The following is an 11,233-nucleotide window of genomic DNA, read 5'->3' as shown; positions in this document are numbered from 1 at the left end:
TGGAAAAGCTGTTGCATCTTTATTGTATTTTATGCTTCAGTCGTTGACGTCTAAGGCCGTAGCTATTAGATGTGGTGGAGCAACGCACTAGAGTGACGCCTAGGTTGCCTGCAACGTAGAAATGACCATTACTGTCGCAATGTTTGCAATTATTCATTTTATACGTTGGAAAAACTGTTGTACTTATATTGTATTTTATGCTTCTGGCGTTGACCTCTTATGCCATAACTATTCCATCTGGTGGAACAACGCCCTAGGGTGAAGCCTAGGTTGCCCGGAACGTAGAAATGGAAATAACTTTCACACCGGTAGCAATTATTCGTTTTATACGATGGAAAAACAGTTCTATTTATTTTGTATTTTATGCTGCGGCCGTTGACTTCTAAAGCCCTAACTATTCGATCTGTTGGAGCAACGCCCTAGGGTGAAGCCTAGGTTGCCGGAAAGTAGAAATGACCATAACTTTCATACTGGTTGCAATTATTCGTTTTATACGATGGAAAAACTGTTGTATTTATATTGTATTTTATGCTTCTGGCGTTCACTTCTTAGGCCCTAACTATTCGATCTGGTGGAGCAACTCCCTAGAGTGAAGCCGAGGTTGCCCGGAACGTAGAAATGACCATCACTTTCAAACTGGTTGCAATTATTCCGGTTATATGATGTAAAAACTGTTTTATTTTTATTGCATTTTATGCTTCGGGCATTGACTTCTAAGGCCCTAACTATTCAATCTGTTGGAGCAACGCCCTAGGGTGTAGCCTAGGTTGCCCGGAAAGTAGAAATGACCACAACTTTCATACTGGTTGCAATTACTCGTTTTATATGATGGAAAGACTGTTGTATTTATATTGTATTTTATGCTTCTGGCGTTCACTTCTTAGGCCCTAACTATTCGATCTGGTGGAGCATCGCACTAGAGTGAAGCCTAGGTTGCCCGGAACGATGAAATGACCATAACTTTCACACTGGATGCTATTATTCGTTCTATACGATTGAAAAACTGTTATATTTATATTGTATCTTATGCTTCTAGCGTTGACTTCTTAGGCCCTGACAATTCGATCTGGTGGAACAGCGCCCTAGTGTGAAGCCTAGGTTGCCTGGAACGTACAAATGACCATCACTTTCACACGGGTTGCAATTATTCCTGTTATAGGATGGAAAGACTGTTGTATTTTTATTGCATTTTATGCTTCGGGCATTGACTTCTAAGGCCCTAACTATTCAATCTGTTGGATCAACGCCCTAGGGTGTAGCCTAGGTTGCCCGGAAAGTAGAAATGACCACAACTTTCATACTGGTTGCAATTACTCGTTTTATATGATGGAAACCTGTTGTATTTATATCGTATTTTATGCTTCGGCCGTTGACTTCTAAAGCCCTAACTATTCGATCTGTTGGAGCAACGCCCTAGGGTGAAGCCTAGGTTGCCGGAAAGCAGAAATGACCATAACTTTCATACTGGTTGCAATTATTCGTTTTATACGATGGAAAAACTGTTGTATTTATATTGTATTTTATGCTTCTGGCGTTCACTTCTTAGGCCCTAGCTAATCGATCTGGTGGAGCAACTCCCTAGAGTGAAGCCGAGGTTGCCTGGAACGTAGAAATGACCATCACTTTCAAACTGGTTGCAATTATTCCGGTTATATGATGGAAAAACTCTTGTATTTTTATTGCATTTTATGCTTCGGGCATTGACTTCTAAGGCCCTAACTATTCAATCTGTTGGAGCAACGCCCTAGGGTGTAGCCTAGGTTGCCCGGAAAGTAGAAATGACCACAACTTTCATACTGGTTGCAATTACTCGTTTGATATGATGGAAAGACTGTTGTATTTATATTGTATTTTATGCTTCTGGCGTTCACTTCTTAGGCCCTAACTATTCGATCTGGTGGAACAACGCCCTAGGGTGAAGCCTAGGTTGCCCGGAACGTAGAAATGACCATAACTTTTACACTGGTTGCAATTATTCGTTTTATATGATGGAAGAACTGTTTTATTTATATTGTATTTTATGCTGCTGGCGTTCACTTCTTAGGTCCTGACTAATCAATCTGTTGCGTCAACGCCCTAGAGTGAAGCCTAGGTTGCCCGGAATGTAGAAATGACCATAACATTCACACTGGTTGCAATTAATCCTTTTATACGATGGAAAAAGTGTTGTATTTTTATTGCATCTTATGCTTCCGGCGTTGACTTCTAAGGCCCTAACTATTCGATCTGTTGGAGCAACGCCCTAGGGTGAAGCCTAGGTTGCCGGAAAGTAGAAATGACCATAACTTTCATACTGGTTGCAATTATTCGTTTTATACGATGGAAAAACTGTTGTATTTATATTGTATTTTATGCTTCTGGCGTTCACTTCTTAGGCCCTAACTATTCGATCTGGTGGAGCAACTCCCTAGAGTGAAGCCGAGGTTGCCCGGAACGTAGAAATGACCATCACTTTCAAACTGGTTGCAATTATTCCGGTTAGATGATGTAAAAACTGTTTTATTTTTATTGCATTTTATGCTTCGGGCATTGACTTCTAAGGCCCTAACTATTCAATCTGTTGGAGCAACGCCCTAGGGTGTAGCCTAGGTTGCCCGGAAAGTAGAAATGACCACAACTTTCATACTGGTTGCAATTACTCGTTTTATATGATGGAAAGACTGTTGTATTTATATTGTATTTTATGCTTCTGGCGTTCACTTCTTAGGCCCTAACTATTCGATCTGGTGGAGCATCGCACTAGAGTGAAGCCTAGGTTGCCCGGAACGATGAAATGACCATAACTTTCACACTGGATGCTATTATTCGTTCTATACGATTGAAAAACTGTTATATTTATATTGTATCTTATGCTTCTAGCGTTGACTTCTTAGGCCCTGACAATTCGATCTGGTGGAACAGCGCCCTAGTGTGAAGCCTAGGTTGCCTGGAACGTACAAATGACCATCACTTTCACACGGGTTGCAATTATTCCTGTTATAGGATGGAAAGACTGTTGTATTTTTATTGCATTTTATGCTTCGGGCATTGACTTCTAAGGCCCTAACTATTCAATCTGTTGGATCAACGCCCTAGGGTGTAGCCTAGGTTGCCCGGAAAGTAGAAATGACCACAACTTTCATACTGGTTGCAATTACTCGTTTTATATGATGGAAACCTGTTGTATTTATATTGTATTTTATGCTTCGGCCGTTGACTTCTAAAGCCCTAACTATTCGATCTGTTGGAGCAACGCCCTAGGGTGAAGCCTAGGTTGCCGGAAAGCAGAAATGACCATAACTTTCATACTGGTTGCAATTATTCGTTTTATACGATGGAAAAACTGTTGTATTTATATTGTATTTTATGCTTCTGGCGTTCACTTCTTAGGCCCTAGCTAATCGATCTGGTGGAGCAACTCCCTAGAGTGAAGCCGAGGTTGCCTGGAACGTAGAAATGACCATCACTTTCAAACTGGTTGCAATTATTCCGGTTATATGATGGAAAAACTCTTGTATTTTTATTGCATTTTATGCTTCGGGCATTGACTTCTAAGGCCCTAACTATTCAATCTGTTGGAGCAACGCCCTAGGGTGTAGCCTAGGTTGCCCGGAAAGTAGAAATGACCACAACTTTCATACTGGTTGCAATTACTCGTTTGATATGATGGAAAGACTGTTGTATTTATATTGTATTTTATGCTTCTGGCGTTCACTTCTTAGGCCCTAACTATTCGATCTGGTGGAACAACGCCCTAGGGTGAAGCCTAGGTTGCCCGGAACGTAGAAATGACCATAACTTTTACACAGGTTGCAATTAATCCTTTTATACGATGGAAAAAGTGTTGTATTTTTATTGCATTTTATGCTTCCGGGGTTGACTTCTAAGGCCCTAACTATTCAATCTGTTGGAGCATCGCCCTAGGGTGAAGCCTAGGTTGCCCGGAAAGTAGAAGTGACAATAACTTTCACTCTGGTTGCAATTATTCGTTTTATACGATGGAAAAGCTGTTGCATCTTTATTGTATTTTATGCTTCAGTCGTTGACGTCTAAGGCCGTAGCTATTAGATGTGGTGGAGCAACGCACTAGAGTGACGCCTAGGTTGCCTGCAACGTAGAAATGACCATTACTGTCGCAATGTTTGCAATTATTCATTTTATACGTTGGAAAAACTGTTGTACTTATATTGTATTTTATGCTTCTGGCGTTGACCTCTTATGCCATAACTATTCCATCTGGTGGAACAACGCCCTAGGGTGAAGCCTAGGTTGCCCGGAACGTAGAAATGGAAATAACTTTCACACCGGTAGCAATTATTCGTTTTATACGATGGAAAAACAGTTCTATTTATTTTGTATTTTATGCTGCGGCCGTTGACTTCTAAAGCCCTAACTATTCGATCTGTTGGAGCAACGCCCTAGGGTGAAGCCTAGGTTGCCGGAAAGTAGAAATGACCATAACTTTCATACTGGTTGCAATTATTCGTTTTATACGATGGAAAAACTGTTGTATTTATATTGTATTTTATGCTTCTGGCGTTCACTTCTTAGGCCCTAACTATTCGATCTGGTGGAGCAACTCCCTAGAGTGAAGCCGAGGTTGCCCGGAACGTAGAAATGACCATCACTTTCAAACTGGTTGCAATTATTCCGGTTATATGATGTCAAAACTGTTTTATTTTTATTGCATTTTATGCTTCGGGCATTGACTTCTAAGGCCCTAACTATTCAATCTGTTGGAGCAACGCCCTAGGGTGTAGCCTAGGTTGCCCGGAAAGTAGAAATGACCACAACTTTCATACTGGTTGCAATTACTCGTTTTATATGATGGAAAGACTGTTGTATTTATATTGTATTTTATGCTTCTGGCGTTCACTTCTTAGGCCCTAACTATTCGATCTGGTGGAGCATCGCACTAGAGTGAAGCCTAGGTTGCCCGGAACGATGAAATGACCATAACTTTCACACTGGATGCTATTATTCGTTCTATACGATTGAAAAACTGTTATATTTATATTGTATCTTATGCTTCTAGCGTTGACTTCTTAGGCCCTGACAATTCGATCTGGTGGAACAGCGCCCTAGTGTGAAGCCTAGGTTGCCTGGAACGTACAAATGACCATCACTTTCACACGGGTTGCAATTATTCCTGTTATAGGATGGAAAGACTGTTGTATTTTTATTGCATTTTATGCTTCGGGCATTGACTTCTAAGGCCCTAACTATTCAATCTGTTGGATCAACGCCCTAGGGTGTAGCCTAGGTTGCCCGGAAAGTAGAAATGACCACAACTTTCATACTGGTTGCAATTACTCGTTTTATATGATGGAAACCTGTTGTATTTATATTGTATTTTATGCTTCGGCCGTTGACTTCTAAAGCCCTAACTATTCGATCTGTTGGAGCAACGCCCTAGGGTGAAGCCTAGGTTGCCGGAAAGCAGAAATGACCATAACTTTCATACTGGTTGCAATTATTCGTTTTATACGATGGAAAAACTGTTGTATTTATATTGTATTTTATGCTTCTGGCGTTCACTTCTTAGGCCCTAGCTAATCGATCTGGTGGAGCAACTCCCTAGAGTGAAGCCGAGGTTGCCTGGAACGTAGAAATGACCATCACTTTCAAACTGGTTGCAATTATTCCGGTTATATGATGGAAAAACTCTTGTATTTTTATTGCATTTTATGCTTCGGGCATTGACTTCTAAGGCCCTAACTATTCAATCTGTTGGAGCAACGCCCTAGGGTGTAGCCTAGGTTGCCCGGAAAGTAGAAATGACCACAACTTTCATACTGGTTGCAATTACTCGTTTGATATGATGGAAAGACTGTTGTATTTATATTGTATTTTATGCTTCTGGCGTTCACTTCTTAGGCCCTAACTATTCGATCTGGTGGAACAACGCCCTAGGGTGAAGCCTAGGTTGCCCGGAACGTAGAAATGACCATAACTTTTACACTGGTTGCAATTATTCGTTTTATATGATGGAAGAACTGTTTTATTTATATTGTATTTTATGCTGCTGGCGTTCACTTCTTAGGTCCTGACTAATCAATCTGTTGCGTCAACGCCCTAGAGTGAAGCCTAGGTTGCCCGGAATGTAGAAATGACCATAACATTCACACTGGTTGCAATTAATCCTTTTATACGATGGAAAAAGTGTTGTATTTTTATTGCATCTTATGCTTCCGGCGTTGACTTCTAAGGCCCTAACTATTCAATCTGTTGGAGCAACGCCCTAGGGTGAAGCCTAGGTTGCCCGGAAAGTTGAAATGACAATAACTTTCACTCTGGTTGCAATTATTCGTTTTATACGATGGAAAAGCTGTTGCATCTTTATTGTATTTTATGCATCAGTCGTTGACGTCTAAGGCCGTAGCTATTAGATGTGGTGGAGCAACGCACTAGAGTGACGCCTAGGGTGCCTGCAACGTAGAAATGACCATTACTGTCGCAATTTTTGCAATTATTCATTTTATACGTTGGAAAAACTGTTGTACTTATATTGTATTTTATGCTTCTGGCGTTGACCTCTTATGCCATAACTATTCCATCTGGTGGAACAACGCCCTAGGGTGAAGCCTAGGTTGCCCGGAACGTAGAAATGGAAATAACTTTCACACCGGTAGCAATTATTCGTTTTATACGATGGAAAAACAGTTCTATTTATTTTGTATTTTATGCTGCGGCCGTTGACTTCTAAAGCCCTAACTATTCGATCTGTTGGAGCAACGCCCTAGGGTGAAGCCTAGGTTGCCGGAAAGTAGAAATGACCATAACTTTCATACTGGTTGCAATTATTCGTTTTATACGATGGAAAAACTGTTGTATTTATATTGTATTTTATGCTTCTGGCGTTCACTTCTTAGGCCCTAACTATTCGATCTGGTGGAGCATCGCACTAGAGTGACTCCTAGGTTGCCCGGAACGTAGAAATGACCATTACTATCGCAATGTTTGCATTTATTCATTTTATATGTTGGAAAAACTGCTGTACTCATATTGTATTTTATGCTTCTGGCGTTGACCTCTTATGCCATAACTACACCATCTGGTGGAACAACGCCCAAGGGTGAAGCCTAGGTTGCCCGGAACGTAGAAATGGAAATAAGTTTCACACCGGTAGCAATTATTCGTTTTATACGATGGAAAAACAGTTCTATTTATTTTGTATTTTATGCTTCGGCCGTTGACTTCTAAGGCCCTAACTGTTTGATCTGGTGGAGCAACGCCCTAGAGTGAAGCCTAGGTTGCCCGGGACGTAGAAATGACCATAACTTTCACACTGGTTGCTATTATTCGTTCTATACGATGGAAAAACTGTTATATTTATATTGTATCTTATGCTTCTGGCGTTGACTTCTTAGGCCCTAACAATTCGATCTGGTGGAACAACGCCCTAGAGTGAAGCCTAGGTTGCCTGGAACGTACAAATGACCATCACTTTCACACGGGTTGCAATTATTCCTGTTATAGGATGGAAAGACTGTTGTATTTTTATTGTATTTTATGCTTCAGGCGTTGACTCCTGAGGCCGCAGCTATTCGATGTGGTGGAAGAACGCCATAGAGTGAAGCGTAGGTTGCCCGGAACGTAGAAATGACCATAACTTTCATACTGGTTGCAATTATTCGTTTTATATGATGGAAGAACTGTTGTATTTATATTGTATTTTATGCTGCTGGCGTTCACTTCTTAGGCCCTAACTATTCGATCTGGTGAAACAACGCCCTGGGGTGAAGCCTAGGTTGCCCGGAACGTAGAAATGACCATAACTTTGACACTGGTTGCTATTATTCGTTTTATACGATGGAAAAACTGTTCTATTAATTTTGTATTTTATGCTTCGGGCGTTGACTTCTAAGGCCCTAACTGTTTGATCTGGTGGAGCAACGCCCTAGAGTGAAGCCTAGGTTGCCCGGAACGAAGAAATGACCATAACTTTCACACTGGATGCTCTTATTCGTTCTATACGATGGAAAAACTGTTATATTTATATTGTATCTTATGCTTCTGGCGTTGACTTCTTAGGCCCTAACAATTCGATGTGGTAGAACGACGCCCTAGAGTGAAGCCTATGTTACCCGGAACGTAGAAATGACCAGTACTTTCACACTGTTTGCAGTGACTCCTGTTATACGACAGAAAAACTGTTGCATCTTTAATGAATTTTATGCTTCTGGCGTTGACTTCTAAGGCCCTAACTATTCTATTTGGTGTATCAACGCCCCAGAGTGCAGCCTAGGTTGCCCGGAAAGTAGAAATGACAATAACTTTCACTCTGGTTGCAATTATTCGTTTTATACGATGGAAAAGCTGTTGCATCTTTATTGTATTTTATGCTTCTGTCGTCGACGTCTAAGGCTGTAGCTATTAGATGTGGTGGAGCAACGCACTAGAGTGACGCCTAGGTTGCCTGCAACGTAGAAATGACCATCACTTTCAAACTGGTTGCAATTATTCCGGTTATATGATGGAAAAACTGTTGTATTTTTATTGCATTTTTTGCTTCCGGCTTTGACTTCTAAGGCCCTAACTATTCAATCTGTTGGAGCAACGCCCTAGGGTGAAGCCTAGGTTGCCCGGAAAGTAGAAATGACGTTAACTTTAATACTGGTTGCAATTATTCGTTTTATACGATGGAAAAACTGTTGTATTTATATTGTTTTTTATGCTTCTGGCGTTCACTTCTTAGGCCCTAACTATTCGATCTGGTGGAGCAACGCCCTACAGTGAAGCCTAGGTTGCCCGGAACGTAGAAATGACCATAACCTTCATACTGGTTGCAATCATTCGTTTTATATGATGGAAGAACTGTTGTGATTGTATTGTATTTTATGCTGCTGGCGTTCACTTCTTAGGCCCTAACTATTCGATCTGGTGGAACAACGCCCTGGGGTGAAGCCTAGGTTGCCCGGGACGTAGAAATGACCATAACTTTGACACTGGTTGCTATTATTCGTTTTATACGATGGAAAAACTGTTCTATTTATTTTGTGTTTTATGCTTCGGGCGTTGACTTCTAAGGACCTAACTGTTTGGTCTGGTGGAGCAACGCCCTAGAGTGAAGCCTAGGTTGCCAGGAACGTAGAAATGACCATAACTTTCACACTGGTTGCTATTATTCGCTCTATACGATGGAAAAACTGTTATATTTATATGGTATCTTATGCTTCTGGCGTTGACTTCTTAGGCCCTATCAATTCGATCTAGTGGAACAACGCCCTAGAGTGAAGCCTAGGTTGCCTGGAACGTACAAAAGACCATCACTTTCACACGGGTGGCAATTATTCCTGTTGTAGGATGGAAAGACTGTTGTATTTTTATTGTATTTTATGTTTCAGGCGTTGACTTCTGAGGCCGCAGCTATTCGATGTGGTGGAAGAACGCCATAGAGTGAAGCCTAGGTTGCCCGGAACGTAGAAATGACCATAACTTTCATACTGGTTGCAATTATTCGTTTTATATGATGGAAGAACTGTTGTATTTATATTGTATTTTATGCTGCTGGCGTTCACTTCTTAGGCCCTAACTGTTCGATCTGGTGGAACAACGCCCTGGGGTGAAGCCTAGGTTGCCCGGAACGTAGAAATGACCATAACTTTGACACTGGTTGCTATTATTCGTGTTATACGATGGAAAAACTGTTCTATCAATTTTGTATTTTATGCTTCGGGCGTTGACTTCTAAGGCCCTAGATGTTTGATCTGGTGGAGCAACGCCCTAGAGTGAAGCCTAGGTTGCCCGGAACGAAGAAATGACCATAACTTTCACACTGGATGCTATTATTCGTTCTATACGATTGAAAAACTGTTATATTTATATTGTATCTTATGCTTCTGGCGTTGACTCCTTAGGCCCAGACAATTCGATCTGGTGGAACAACGCCCTAGAGTGAAGCCTAGGTTGCCTGGAACGTACAAATGATCATCACTTTCACACGGGTTGCAATTATTCCTGTTATAGGATGGAAAGACTGTTGTATCTTTATTGTTTTTTATGCTTCAGGCGTTGACTTCTGAGGCCGTAGCTATTCGATGTTGTGGAAGAACGCCATAGAGTGAAGCCTAGGTTGCCCGGAACGTAGAAATGACCATAACTTTCATACTGGTTGCAATTATTCGTTTTATATGATGGAAAAACTGTTATATTTATATTCTACTCTATGCTTCTGGCGTTGCCTTCTTAGGCCCTAACTGTTCGATCTGGTAGAACAACGCCCTAGAGTGAAGCCTATGTTACCCGGAACGTAGAAATGACCAGTACTTTCACACTGTTCGCAGTGACTCCTGGTATACGACAGAAAAACTGTTGCATCTTTAATGAATTTTATGCTTCTGGCGTTGACTTCTAAGGCCCTAACTATTCTATTTGGTGTATCAACGCCCCAGAGTGCAGCCTAGGTTGCCCTGAAGGTAGAAATGACAATAACTTTCACTCTGGTTGCAATTATTCGTTTTATACGATGGAAAAGCTGTTGCATCTTTATTGTATTTTATGCTTCTGTCGTTGACGTCTAAGGCTGTAGCTATTAGATGTGGTGGAGCAACGCACTAGAGTGACGCCTAGGTTGCCTGCAACGTAGAAATGACCATCACTTTCAAAATGGTTGCAATTAGTCCGGTTATATGATGGAAAAACTGTTGTATTTTTATTGCATTTTATGCTTCGGGCATTGACTTCTAAGGCCCTAACTATTCAATCTGTTGGAGCAACGCCCTAGGGTGTAGCCTAGGTTGCCCGGAAATTAGAAATGAACACAACTTTCATACTGGTTGCAATTACTCGTTTGATATGATGGAAAGACTGTTGTATTTATATTGTATTTTAGGCTTCTGGCGTTCACTTCTTAGGCCCTAGCAATTCGACCTGGTGGAACAACGCCCTAGAGTGAAGCCGAGGTTGCCCGGAACGTAGAAATGACCACAACATTCATACTGGTTGCAATTACTCGTTTTATATGATGGAAAAACTGTTGTATTTATATTGTATTTTATGCTTCTGGCGTTCACTTCTTAGGCCCTAACTATTCGATCTGGTGGAGCAACGCCCTAGAGTGAAGCCGAGGTTGCCCGGAACGTAGAAATGACCATCACTTTCAAACTGGTTGCAATTATTCCGGTTATATGATGGAAAAACTGTTGTATTTTTATTGCATTTTATGCTTCTGGCATTGACTCCTAAGGCCCTAACTATTCAGTCTGTTGGAGCAACGCCCTAGGGTGTAGCCTAGGTTGCCCGGAAAGTAGAA

This window comes from Calliopsis andreniformis, unplaced genomic scaffold (assembly GCF_051401765.1).
Source record: "Calliopsis andreniformis isolate RMS-2024a unplaced genomic scaffold, iyCalAndr_principal scaffold0025, whole genome shotgun sequence".
Lineage (NCBI taxonomy): Eukaryota > Metazoa > Arthropoda > Insecta > Hymenoptera > Andrenidae > Calliopsis > Calliopsis andreniformis.
This window is presented reverse-complemented; position numbering follows the sequence as displayed.